The sequence below is a fragment of the Dromiciops gliroides genome, chromosome 5, assembly GCF_019393635.1.
Source record: "Dromiciops gliroides isolate mDroGli1 chromosome 5, mDroGli1.pri, whole genome shotgun sequence".
Lineage (NCBI taxonomy): Eukaryota > Metazoa > Chordata > Mammalia > Microbiotheria > Microbiotheriidae > Dromiciops > Dromiciops gliroides.
The window spans coordinates 158,046,386-158,060,519 of record NC_057865.1 but is presented as its reverse complement, the minus strand read 5'-3'; the positions used below and the strand labels follow the sequence as shown (position 1 = coordinate 158,060,519).

Sequence of the window (14,134 nt, the reverse complement as noted above, 5' to 3'; positions counted from 1 at the left end):
AGGAAGACTTGAATGAACTGGGGAGGTTTAGCATAGGAAATAGAAAGTTTAAAGGGCATATATAGTAGCTCTCTTCAAGTCTTTGAAGAAAGCCCTAAGGGAAAGGGATTAAATGTGTCCCACTTGGCCCCAGAGGGGAGAATTAAGAGTACTGGATGGAATTTGCAAAGGAAGATTTCAGCTAACAAGAGCTCTCCAAAAGTAGAATGGAGCATTCAGAGATAGTGAATTTTCCCTCATTCAATCATCTTCAAGAAATGGCTGTACATCCACTTGTTTCAGATACTGATTTTCACCTGTTTTTCAGGTGTCAGCTACACTAGATGTCCTCTCAAGGTCCACTCAACTCTAAGATTTTAAGATTCTGTGATACTTTTTTTTTTTTTTTTGGTGAGGCAATTGGGGCTAAGTGACTTTCCCAGGGTCACACCGCTAGTAAGTGCCAAGTGTCTGAGGCCAGATTTGAATTCAGGTCCTCCTGAATCCAGGGCCGGTGTTTTATCCATTGTGCCACCTAGCTGCCCTGATACACTTTTATTATTGGCTATTTATCTTAAAACATGACACTTCGAGTGAATTGGGTATATGACTTGCCCAGGGTGACACAGTTAGTAAGTGTCAAGTGTCTGAGGCAGGATTTGAACTCAGGTCCTCCTGAATCCAGGGCCCGTGTTTTATCCACTGAGCCATCTAGCTGCCCCTTCTCTTCTCATTTTTTTTTCTTTTTTGCAAATCAGTTGGCATTTTCATGAGGTGATTTTACAAGTGGGCTTTAGGAGAATCAAGCAATGCTTCCATCATTAGATGCAATCCTGGGCCACAAGTCAGCACACTCCTTAGCAACAGATCCTGTGATGGCTGAATCTTTCATCACGCCTTTATTGTTTACTATAACCCCTGCATTGTCTTCAAAGTATAGGACATACCATCTTTTCTCCGATATGACTTCCATTGCCTTATTACCACTGCTGAATGAACCTTCTTCCGGAGCTCTGGTTTCCCCTTTTTGACTGTGGCCATTACCATGTCACCCACACCACCTGCAGGAAGCCTGTTCAATCTTCCTTACTTCCCTTCACAGAGATGATGTACAGGTTCTTGGCACCTGTATTATCAGCACAATTGATGACAGCTCCCACTGGGAGACCCAGTGAAATTCGGAACTTGGCTCCAGAAGATCCATCGCGTCCTAGCTTAGAAAAGACTTTTAATTAATTTTTTTTTTTTTTTTTAGTGAGGCAATTGGGGTTAAGTGACTTGCCCAGGGTCACACAGCTAGTAAGTGTTAAGTGTCTGAGGCCGGATTTGAACTCTGATTCCAGGGCCAGTGCTCTATCCACTGTGCCATCTAGCTGCCCCTCTCCCTCATTTTTAATATTTCTGGGAAATCATCTTGTTCTATTCCCTGAAAAATAAGTGAATATTTTTTGTTGATTTTGGACAATTTGATAGTTTGGACATTTTCTCTCCTTGCTATGTTCTCCCAATCTATAAAATTGGTTTGCATTGCCTCTAAATCATTTTCCTATAGAGTAACTGTCTGGATTTGTTTTTTCAATCTTCTAATTCCTTCTCATTTTATCTTCAAGAAAGATATTTCTGTTATTCATGTATTCTTTTGTTTTGTTTTCATTTTCCATGGATACTATTCAATTATTATCTTCTTGTCCTAAGATTCACTTCCTTCTTGATTTATATGCATTTATTTATATTTTGTAATTTTTTTCAAAATCTGTTTCTTTTGTTTTTGATTAATTTTATTATTATCTATTGTGTCATTCCTTTAGAAAATCCCATGTAGTTTCTGATGCTGATGTTGGTGTTAATATATTTTTCTTTCTTCTGGTGATTTTTCATTTTCTTTTAATATTTTTTTTTTGCATTGCAAAAGTTTTCTTCTTCAACTTTCTCATTTGAGGAACTTAAAATTTTAAGGATTTCTGGTAGTTTTGCTTTTTAAAAATGCTGTTTTAAGAGTGATTTTGAGGGATCAGATTCCTTTATGCCCTCCCTATTCCACCATATTTCTGGATTTCTCAATATTACTATTTCTTAGCATAGATTTAACAAATGCAAAACAATCACCACAATGATGAGACAAAAAGCACAACCAAAACCACTTCATCAAGGTAGTAATCCTTTTGCAGAAGAGAGAGATATGGTTCACATGCAAAAGTAGTTTAAAACACTAGCACATTAGCTCAGAAGCTAATCATTTCTGAGGCATATATATAATAGCAGATTACAAGTAGTCACCTCACAAAACAGTGAAGGGAAAATGAGCCTTTGGAAAGCTTGCTAAGAGATCAAGCTAAACCAGATTGTCTCAAAAGTATCTATGGATTAAAACAGAAAGAAAATAATAATCAAATGGAAAATTTCCTGGTATTTCTATAGCAATCTATTCTCACTATGGCTCAGATGGACTCACCACACTGCAATTCTCTGTAACTAATATATTAAATGAGCAAGTGACAATAATGTTAAGTATATTAAATGAGCAAAAAGCACCTGGGCTTAGCAAAATATGTATATAAACTTGTCTAAGAAGAAACACAAATTTAAATATACTAAAGCACTAATTTGGAGCTATCTCAAAGGTGGGAATATTGTCAAAGAATAGAAGAACAATGTAATTTTAAAGGTACTAAGGAATTCATTCTAATATATCTTAATGCGGTGATTATTCCAAAGAATAGAGATTGCAGATGATATTTATATAAACAAAAAATAAAGTTGACTGAGAATACACCAGCAACTAAGGTTACATGTGACTACTCTTTATGTCTTTGAAATCTTTATATAAATGGACCATGTCTTCATTAAAGTTACTTGTAATGAAAGCATGACTTTTGTATATGCTTTCTCTAACAGATCACATCCTTATGATCACAAAATTAATCCTGAAGAGTTGAAAATATAACATCCAATCATGTCCATTGTTGATGGATTTTAAGAAAGAATTTAACTCAGTACAGCAAAATGCAGATGTCTCCCATAGATGTGTTAAAATTATATGAGGTTCTGTAGCACTTGAGTACAACCCCCCCCCCAAGTCACAGAGAAGGTCTCCCAAACAAAGCTACTCAGATTGAAAGTACTCTAAAGGTCTACAGCCATTCAAAACCACAGTTCAGAAGCCTCTACTGATATGTTTATCTTTACTAGTCATCCATAGGACATAATTAGTTCAAAGCAAATGAAAGAGCATAGTAATAAAAGTAGCAATAAAACATTTCCCTCATGTTGTTAGGACATACTTTCCCACAAACAAGCTTACCATCAGTGGGAGGAGTAGACAAATGTAAGAAAAACACACTTCCTGGAATCAAGGAGACAGTTCCCAGCCTGGGGTGTGGATGAGGGTGGGGGGAGGTGGTTTATACAGCAACGGAAGGGGAAGATGGGTAAATAGGAAACTAAAGACAATATGGTGTGAATACAAGAAAAAGGCTTGAAGACAAAAAAAAAAAAGCTATCACAGAAAAGCTTGGCATAAGACTACTTCCCAAGCAGGAAGACCAACAGTGAGTCCCATAAAAGAAAAAAGAATCAGTATACCTTTGTAAATAACATAATACATCGAACAGTTATACTACGTAGATGAGTGAAACAAAAGTCACCAATGGAAAATACAATTTTAAGGATTCAATGGAGTCCATAGAACAATGAGGCATTATGACATTGTGAATGGAGGTCTCGATTTAGAGTCAAGGAAGGCTGGGTTAGCCCTGTGACTCTAGACAAGTCACAACCTGTCTATGCCTCAGTTTACTCATCTGTAAATTGAGGGAACTGAATTTAATGCTATCTGAAGTTCCTTCCATCTCAAACTATATGATCCTATGAAAAATAAGAAACGCTACAGTTGTTTAAAAATACAACTTTTAAAAGAAAATATTAGGATAGACGTTAGATCAGACCTCTCAAAACAAAATTAAGAAAAACATGATAGAACTGAAGACTCCCAATAAAGCAATCAAGAAGGCTCTAAAAAAGAGTATAATCAATCTGGAAGTAAAAAAATATGGAGATTTTGAAAATGTGTGAAAAAAAGCAAAATACAGTAACTTTAAAAGAACATATCAATTCTGTACAATTCAAAGGGATTGACTTTGAATACCTGATATGCTGAGATAAATGTCATAGATCTCTGAAGAACAATGTTATTATTTTTTAACTAAATACCATACTGTAAGGAATAGCATAAGTAAACAACCTGGACACCAATGTACTGTGATTTGTAGGCATGAAACATTACCAGAAGAATATTGCTATTAAAGAAATAGTTGTTTAATAGCAGCAAGATGTTTGGGATCATTCAAAGCTCTACACAATACTATAAAAATGATCTAACCCAATCTCTTACTACTCAATTCAAGGCTTAATATCTATAAATATATGGCCATCTATCCAAGAAGAAAGACAGAGAGGGAGAGAGAGGGAGGGAGAGAGGAGAGAGAGAAAGAGAGAGAGAGAGAGAGAGAGAGAGAGAGAGAGAGAGAGAGAGAGAGAGAGATTTATTGATTGATTGACTGACTGATTTTGAGAAAGAAAGGCAGCCTCAAAGTCAGCATGACTTCAGGTCAAGACCTACCTCTTATACATACAGACTTTGTAACCCTAGGCAAGTCAATGTCTTAGGCAACTCTAAGAATACACATTACTGAACAGCAGATACCCTGCATTGGTAAAGGTAGCTTCCATGTTGGGAATTATTTACACTAATGAACGTATAAGAAAATAAAGGTCTCTTGTGGGTTGATTTATCCTCTATGGAAAGTATATGGAAATCTGTACTATGATTCATAGGTTCATGAAGAGTTGAACATGATTGAACAGGTGAACCAGCATACTTAAGTCTAAGGAGTAATTGGATGATGCCCTAAAGCCAACCCATAATTCTAAAGATCCAAAAAATTCAAGTGAGAAGAAAGCATGAGAAGGTCAGAGAAGACCTTTATTGCATGAAGTTACAATAAACAGTCTGATCTCTAGGTACTTTTGCTCCTGTATGGGATAGTGTGTCCTTTTGGTGCTTTGCCCATCCCAGAAATGCAACCAGCAAAAGATTACCTAAAGGGAACAGGTGATTGTACTGATAAACTGCTCTGAGGTGCCTTCACATGGAATAAAAGTAAGGAGTAATAATGGTTTTGTACCTTGGGTTCAGAGAAAACTGCTTCTCTGAATGCACCTTTCCATCAGGTGTACTCAATAAAGGCTGTCATAAAAAAAATAAAAAGAAAGAATTATCATGTGAAGGGATGGACCATCCCTTGTCTTTACAAATGTCTCCTTAAAAAAAACAGAACTATTTTTAATTGCTGCACCATATGGCTGCACTTGGTAGAACCAAGGTAGGAAAAGGGTGGGAGGAAAGAAAGGAAATAGGGAGGTTTGTGGGGAGGGCCGGGGCAGGGTGTTTTGAACCAAAATAGAGACAGTTGAAAATGGCAAGAATATTTGAACAATGAGAAGGGTGAATACTTCGCAAAGTGGTTTATAACAAGCATATCCATATGCATCTATTTCATGGGAATTCTGATGAAATAGAAAAATAGTACAAACAAAGCCAGACACTGGGGGAGTTTCAGATGTTGTGTGGAAAAAAATATGATCAAATTTTAAATTATCTTGCTGTCACTGATCCATGCTGTATTTGATTAGCCTCCTTTTCCCTTTGATTTGGAATGTAATTTGCTCAATTCCATTCACCATTGTGAGGGTATAAAAGACTGTGTGTTCATATTATTCTGATATGTCATCACTTTTCCAGGCTCATTACAAAGATAAACATGGTTTATACCTGTAATTTATAGTCAACTCAGCAGGCATTTGAAACATTAAAATTATGTTTCTCCTTTAAAAGAAAAGAAGCTGTGCAAGCCTTTACTTTTATGCCTAAAGTAAATAGGAGCGATTGTGGCCTTTATAACATTCAATTAGTCTCCTGGAGGTTTATATATGGTCTTGGCTCAGTTAGCCTGTATTAATATCATTTATCCTTTCCTTGGTATTTTCAGCTGTTGGAAACAGTTAAAATGCTATTATTTTTAAAAGCTAACTTTTTTTTTAAAGGCTAGACCAATCTTGGGAAAATGTTCATAGCTGTGCTGTCCAATGTCCTTCAGGAAGTCATTCCTCGCAATAGCAGCCCACTGTGTGAAGCTGTAAAGCTGGTTTATGCCTTGTTTTGTTATTCTTTTTTGTGTTTGCTGTATGTACTATCTCCCTGACTAGATTTGAAGTTCTCTTAATTTAGGGAGTCACATAATAATTCTTATCTCTACAGTATCTAGAACAAAGCCTTTGTTCATTGCAGACATAGAACTGATGATAATAACTTAATTTTCTTTAACATATACATGAAGGTAGGTAGCCACACATCTGTGTAATTACTTAGCATCTGGTAAAATGCCTTGCACACAGTAAACATTCAATAAATATTTGTTCAATGAATGAACTAACTTAGGACATCAATTAACATTATTACTCCAAGTAATAGCTAGCACTTGTATAGAGATTTAAGGTTTGCAAAGCATTATTTTCTTTTAAAATTTTACTATCCTGAATTTGACAATCATTTAAAAACATGAGCATCTCCATATATGAGAACAAAAAAAAGATGATTATACATGAATTTCTATCAGATATAGCTTGTATTTTTTAAAAATACACAACAAATTTAACATTTTAAAAGTTGTCATTCTTGTTTGTCTTCTGAATCTTATGTTCTTTTTCTGTGCTTAAAAACAAAATGAAACAAAAAAATAAAACATTATAGTAACCCTCTTTTGTTTGTGGCATCATTATCAATAGTCTCCCTCTCCCTTCTACATTCCTCTCTCATAAAAATTAAATTAAAAACAAAAAAAAAAACATATCCTGGTAACAAATAAGCCTAGTAGAGTAAACCAAATCTAGGTTTACAATGCTTTTTGCAAATATTATCTCTTTTTTAACTTCAGAACAACACTGGGAGAGATGCATTATAAGGCTCTAATATTCAATTTCCAATTGGTCTTAAAAGAACACTTAAATTCACTGTTCTCATATTCTTACATGGGGTACTTACACAGTTCTAAAACTTTGGATTGTTGCCAGTAACTTGAAAATTCATCCCATGGATTCCATGAGTTTGTTCTCTGCCTTATGTTTCCAATACTTCTGGGCAATTTTCATGTATGATTTCCAGGAATGTAGTGTTGATTCTTTATTTCTTGGTATTTTTCCGGGGAGACGAATAATTTTGAACTTGTCTTATGAAGCCTGTCGTCTATTTTGGGTTTTGCAAACCTATATATGCAAAATGCTATATTGCATAGTAATGGTAGCAGTAGTCAGAGTAATAGTATTAGTAGTTGTTGTTGTTGTTGTAGTCATAGTAGTAACATTTGTAAACCTCATCTAGTTTTGCCAGTTTAAAATTTTGCTCTCTTGATTTTTTCATCTTTACTTTTTTTTTTAATTCCATTTCAACCACTTAGACTATATGGCTTCATTCTGATTTTCCTTTCTCCTTTCTGTTTTGTCAATTCATATATTCACATTCTTTAATTTTTCCTTTGGCAATCTTATCTGAAAATTTATACATGCCAGATCTGCCCTCACATCTCTTGTAATTATGATAAATTCTGGAGATATTTCCAGTATGTACATTCTTTCTTGAATTTTTTTATTGATATAATTTATTTTTTATACAATGGCCTTTTCTTATTTTGTAGTTTCTTTGTTTCAAATACTGCCATGGCCAAAGAATTCTTAACCTGGTGGCCAGGTTACTGGTCTTCACAAAGCAGACTTGATCTATAATTAGAACAATTTGAGTATTTAGTATCTGATACTGAAGGATTTCTCAATATGTCACCATCTTCTTAAGATTATCCCAATATAATAAACTCACACCCATGCTTTCTAAGTAGATTTCTTCTAATTGTCCAAATAATGCTATATTTCTTGGGGTTACATGTATCACCTTTCCAAAATAGAATGTAAATAGTTTAACCTTGTTTAGTCCCTTATGATTTCTCACTCATGTCTACCTTTTTATAATTCTCTTAAGACTTATTTTTGAATGTCAAATTGTCTTTTCAGCTCAAGTCTTTTCATCATGAATGCTTGAAAGCCCTCTATTTCATTAAATATATATTCTTTCCCATGAAAGATTATATTCAGTTTTGCTAGGTAGGTTATTTTCAATTGCAATTGTAATCTTAACTTCTTTGCCTTACAGAATATCATATTATAAGCTCTCTACTCCTTTATAGTAGTAGCTGCTAAATCTTGTGTGGTCCTGATTGTGTCTCCATTGTATTTGAATTGTTTCTGCCTGCTTTAGTATTTTCTTCTGTACCTGGGAGCTATGATATCTGGAATAATATTCCTAGGAGTTTTCATTTTGGGATTTCTTTCAAGAGGTGACCACTATGCTCTTTTCATTTCTACTTTATTCTCTGGTTCTAAAATATCTGGCAGTTTTCCTTTGTAATGTCTTGAAATAGGATGTCAGGGCTCTTTTTTTCATGCTTGTCAGGTAGATCAAGAATTCTTAAATTAACTTGCCTCAATCTTTTTACATGTTACTTTATTTCCAATGAGATATTACACAATTCCTTCTATTTTTTCATGTTTTTGACTTTGTTTTATTGTTTCTTCATGTTCATGAAGTCATTAGCTTCCACTTGTCCAAACCTAATTTTTAGAGTTATTTTCTCCAGTGAGGTTTTGTACCTTTTGTTGTATTTGATCAATTCTGGGGTTTTTAGAGTTATTTTCTTAACTATATTTTTGTACCTTTTTTATCATTAGGCCAATTCTGCTTTTCAAAGCACTATTTTTTTTTTGTTTCTTCTAACTCATTTTAATTTTTGATAACAAACATTTTTATTTAAAGGTTTGAAGTCCAAATTCTATCCTTCCTTCCCTCCTTCCCCTACCCTCTCCCTAAGGCAGTGAGTAATCAGATATAGGTTATACATCAAAGTACTATTTTATTCAGTATTTTTGTGCCTCTTTTACCAAGCTTTTAACTCTTTTTTCATAATTTTCTTTCACAGAACTAATTTATTTCTCCAATTTTCTTCTGACTCTCTTATTTTATTTAAACATTTTTGTTCTTTTTTTAAAGCCCTTTTTATTTCTTTTAGTAATTCATGTTGGGCTTGTGTCCAATCTGCATTTTTCTTTGAGGGTTTATTTGTAGATGCTTGAAGTGACTGTCTTCTGAGTTTGTGTCGTGAGCTTCTCTGTCACCATAGTAGCTTTTTATGGTCAGCTTCTTTTCTGTAAATTGTTCATTTTTCTGGTATTTTTCTTGGCTTTGGAGTTTATGTTAGAGTTGGGTTTTGTTCACCACTGGGAAGGATGATTAGCTCTGAGCTTCTGTCTTTTATATATGTTTGCTAGTTTCACAGCTTGGTCTGGGGGCTTGTAAGTTTTAGGTGTTTTCAAAGTAGTGTGATCTCGGGAGAGGGCTGTTCACTGCCCTCCTTATTTCTGTTCTGCTTCCCTTCACTGGAAATGTTACCTGGACCTGGGTAATGTGTGACAGAGTTGCCAGATAGTACCCATTCTTGCTCCTAGTCCTAATATAGGGATCCACTAGGATCCCCTTTTGTCCAATTTTTCAGTCCCCTTATCACCTCTGGATCCTGGGTTGCTCCATGATACTGCTGCCACCACACAACCCTAGTCATGAAATGGTACCATTTCCTATGCATTGTGTTCCTGGTCACTTCCAACCCCAACATCTGGTACTGTGGGGAAAAAATATGATTTGTGACTTTTTTAAAGAAAAATGTTCTTAACTGCCTGTTTTTGCAACAATTTTTTTTCCTGTCATCCCCCATTTTCTTGCTGAGAAGGAACAGTGTGTCATCATTTGTTTTCTGGGAACAAGACTAGCCACTACAATTATAAGTTCATCTGCCTTTCAGCATTATTTTTTCATTTTTATTACCAGAGTCATTGTGCATATGTATCTGCTGCTTCTGCTCATTTCACTCTATCAGTTTATACTGTCTTTTCTATTTTTCTTGAATTTCCCATATTATTCATTTATATCTTATAGCATAGCAATATTCCATTATAAATATTTAGCATGATTTTTTAAAAAACTATTTCACAATTGGTGATGGATATCCACTTTGTTTTGTTTTGTGTGTGTATGTGTGTGTGTGTGTGTGTGTGTGTCTTAGCTATCTTAAAAAAAGTGTCACTTCAGATATTAGATAGGTAACCTTTCTATCTGACTTTGACATCTGTTAAGCACTAAGTAATGGGATTACTGGGTTGAAGACTTAATGACTTTTCTTGAATAATTTCAAATTGTTTCCAGAATTATTAAGCTAATTTTCAATGCTACCAACAATTTGTAACTGTGCTAATCTTTAAAATTATCTCTAATATTGACTATTTCAATCTCTTATTATATTGAAAATAAAACCAAAATTGTTTAAATTTTCACATATTTTAGTATCAATTATTTGTAGAATATTTCATAAAGTAATTGTTATTTTATGTTTCTCCTTTTCACAACTCTCTGTTGACCACTTATCCAGTGAGGAAAAGCTCTTGGTTTTATAGATTCCTATGTAGTGTGGCTACCAGACTATTCTGAAAGAGAAATGATACATGGGATTTTCCCCTGCTTCAAAATTTCCCCTTTTCTTCTATCTACACCGATCATTCATATAAGTTTCTTTTAAATTTTATGTAATATGTAATTTCTATTTTATATAATCTCCTTTATCTCTTGTTTTTAAAGGCCTTTTCCCTAGCCACTGCTGGCAAATTTACCGTCTGTAACTTTTTTTTTTTCAGCAACAAACATTTATTCTCATTTTCCATTTACATGTAAGGGTAGTTTTCAACATTCATTTTCATAAGATTTAGAGTTCCAAATTTTTCTCCCTCCCTCCCTTTCCTCCCCCCTCCACAAGATCGCAATCAGGTTATATATGTACAATCCACACCTGTTGTTTTTATCAGTTCTTTCTATAGGGGTGCATAGTAAGCTTCCTTTTTTTTTTTTCTTTGGGATTGTCGTGGATCATTGCACTGCTGAGAGTAGTTAAGTCATTCACAATTGCTCACTGAACAATACTGCTGTCACTAATCACAATGTCTTCCCAGCTCTGCTCATTTCACTATACATTGATGTTCATTAGTCTTTCCAGGTTTTTCTGGGATCATCCTGTTTGTCATTTCCTGTAGCACAAGACCATTCCACTACAATCATATAACACAGCTTTTTCCATCATTCAATTGATGGACATTCCCTTGATTCTCAATTCTTAGCCTTCACCAAGAGTTGCTATAAATATTTTTTGTACAATTTTCCCCCTTTCCATTTTTCATGATTACTATTGTTAACTGTTTCCCTTCCATCCTATTCCCTTCCCCATGATATTTATTCTATTATCCATCTTCTTTCATCTTATCACTCTTCAAAAGGGATTGGCTTTTGTCTGTCCCCTCCCCCAATCTGCCCTTCCTTCTTTTGCCCCACTCTCTTTATCCCCTTCCCCTCCTATTTTCCTGCAGGGTTAGAGAGATTACTCCACCCAATTGAGTGTATACATCACTCCCTCCTTGAGCCAATTCTAATGAGATTGAGGTCTCTGAGCCAATTTTGATGAGTATTAGGCTCATTTACTGCCCAGATTAAATAGATTACTCTACCCAGTTGGGTGTGTCTGTTAGTCCCTCCTTGAGGCAGCTCTGATGAGTTTAAGGTCTTTGAGTCTTTTCTGATGAGTGCAAAATTCATTTACTGCCCTGCTCCTCTCCCATCTCTTCCCCCACTCCATAAGTCTTTTCCTGTTACTTTCATGTAGGATTTCACTTCTGCCCTTCCCCCTCCCCCAGTGAATTCCCTTTGTAACGATTGGAATAATGCCACCTGCTGGATACTTACTGTAGAAGAGTTCTGCCCATGAAGCGAAGGTCTTTGAGGGCAAGACCAGGAGTCTTTTCTTTGGTATCAGGAAGTGACGCGGACTAGTGGGAGGAGGAAGGAGGAGACTGGGGCTCTTTCCTGAGGACGCTGGCGGAGAAGGGAGCTAGAAATGTGCTCTCCCTTTAATAGATAGGAATCTAGGCCTTTCTCTCTCTCTTTACCAAATTCTTATTCTCCTTAATAAATGCTTAAAAGTCTAACTCTTGCTAAAGCTTATAATTTATTGGCGAAACAGTTTAGCTAGAATTTTAACCCTTAACAGATGGCTGACCACGAAGAGGAAAGCTGAACCTCAGTCTTCTTCTGATCTTCTGGTTGGGTAAGAAATTTCCCCTCCCTCTCCCTTTAACTGCTAAGTACTGGTGTACTGGCTGTGTTTTCCTTTAAATTTTTTCGAATGGACCTTTTAAACTCCCTAATTATCCTATTTTTGATTTTAGTCTGTTTAACCAGACAAATGGGAGATAAGATCATGTTAATGCTTTGTTTTTGTGGATTTTCTATTTTTATTTTTATTTTTGTTAAAAGAGCCAGCAACTTACTCACACAAGGAAATATCTCTCCCTCTCCCAACCATGCTTTTTCAGAGAAACCTGAAGAGATTCCCGCAGCTTTTCCCAGTTCTAACAGTAATTGTTGCTTTAATTTTGCATGCCTGGAGGCAATGACCCACCCTCTAGAAGCTTTTAATCCCCTAGCACCTGGAGGCAAAGTGGGGGAAGAGGAATCCAGGCCTGAGTTAAAAATCAAGTCTGATTCAAATTGCTCTGGTCCCTCCCCTCCTCTCCAGACCCCACCCTCTACTCCTCCTATGGCCAAGCCCATAGCTTCCCCTGCCTGGGAAGTCCAGAGATCTGATGCGCATGCTCAACTTTTTCTACCTGCATTTGCAGCTTCAGGCTCAGCCCTTCCCAGGCCTGGCTGTGCTTTTGAGACAATCTTAGAAAACTCTTTAAATTCCAGATATGCTCGTTTTGTTCATAATTTTGCTAACCTGCTTTTGTCTTTAATTAGTAATCTTATAAAGCATTTGTATGGTGAAAAGCCCGACAGACAATATAGAGGGGTTAAAGAAGAAAAACTTAAGCTGAATAAGAATAACAATCAACATAGTACAAGACTCTGCTTCTTTTGCCATGGAAGGGTATATATTTTACAGAAATGTAGAAGTAAGCAGCAAGGTATTGATATGAGTATTGGGGATTTTAGATATCGGAATCAAGAGTGTTCTGAATTCACTCAGATTATTAATGTCAGTTCAGAGGTTACATAGGATTTCTATGCTATTATATATACATTTTGAAATTAATGGTATGGGTTTATTTTCATAGAGATTTTCATGCTTTTGAGATTGTGTCTTATACTTAGTTTTTAAAACAAGGAGAATATTTGTAAAAGCTTTTTATAGTCATGCGATCAAGTTTATATTTTGTAATACTCTTATTAATATTAAGTTCATATTCATTTAGATTTCCCTAGTTTGAATTTCATTGTCTTTTATTATTCCACGTGTATTTTCTTCTATTCATTCATCTATCTAATTTTGAAACATTGCAAGATGGTTTTGATTTCATAATACAATGTTAATTCTAGGAGTATTGTGCTCCCATATTCTGAGTTATTTGTTTTTGTTATTTTTCTCAACTGATTATTTGATCAAACTCTTTAAAGCATTTCCCTAGCAAATTGTTTGCCATGGCAAGTGTAAATTGATTCTAGAAGTATTATTTTTGATAAGCATATTCCAAAAAAAAAAAAAAAAGAGGGGAACATTTGTAAAAGTTGTCTTTGAGATTGTGTTGTGCTTTAACTTGTATTTAAATATGTTCAGATTTTTCACAAAAGTAATTGTATACTAAGTAAAAAAAAGGGGTATTATTTGAAATTGTTGCATAATTATATGTTGTGTTCTGAGTCAAGATGTATTCACATTTTTTGCAATCATTTATTATCCTCAATTTTTAAATCCATATGAGATTTTAAATTATGGGAATTTATCATTTAAGACATTAATTGCCGTTATTCTGATTTATCAGATGCCAGTTGGCCAAGATGCCATCCAGTCACAAGAGGAATACATGCAAGAGCAGACACTGAACTGTCACATGAGGGGAGACATGCATGAAGTCAAGGTATGGCCGAGGGAACGGCTTTTGACAAATGTTGAGGTTG

At 35.1% G+C, this 14,134-nt stretch overlaps 1 pseudogene; it reads right to left on the bottom strand.

Moving 5' to 3' along the window:
• Window positions 1–712: 712 nt before the first annotated feature.
• Window positions 713–14,134, bottom strand: part of LOC122728846 — a 30,412-nt pseudogene continuing 16,990 nt past the window's right edge.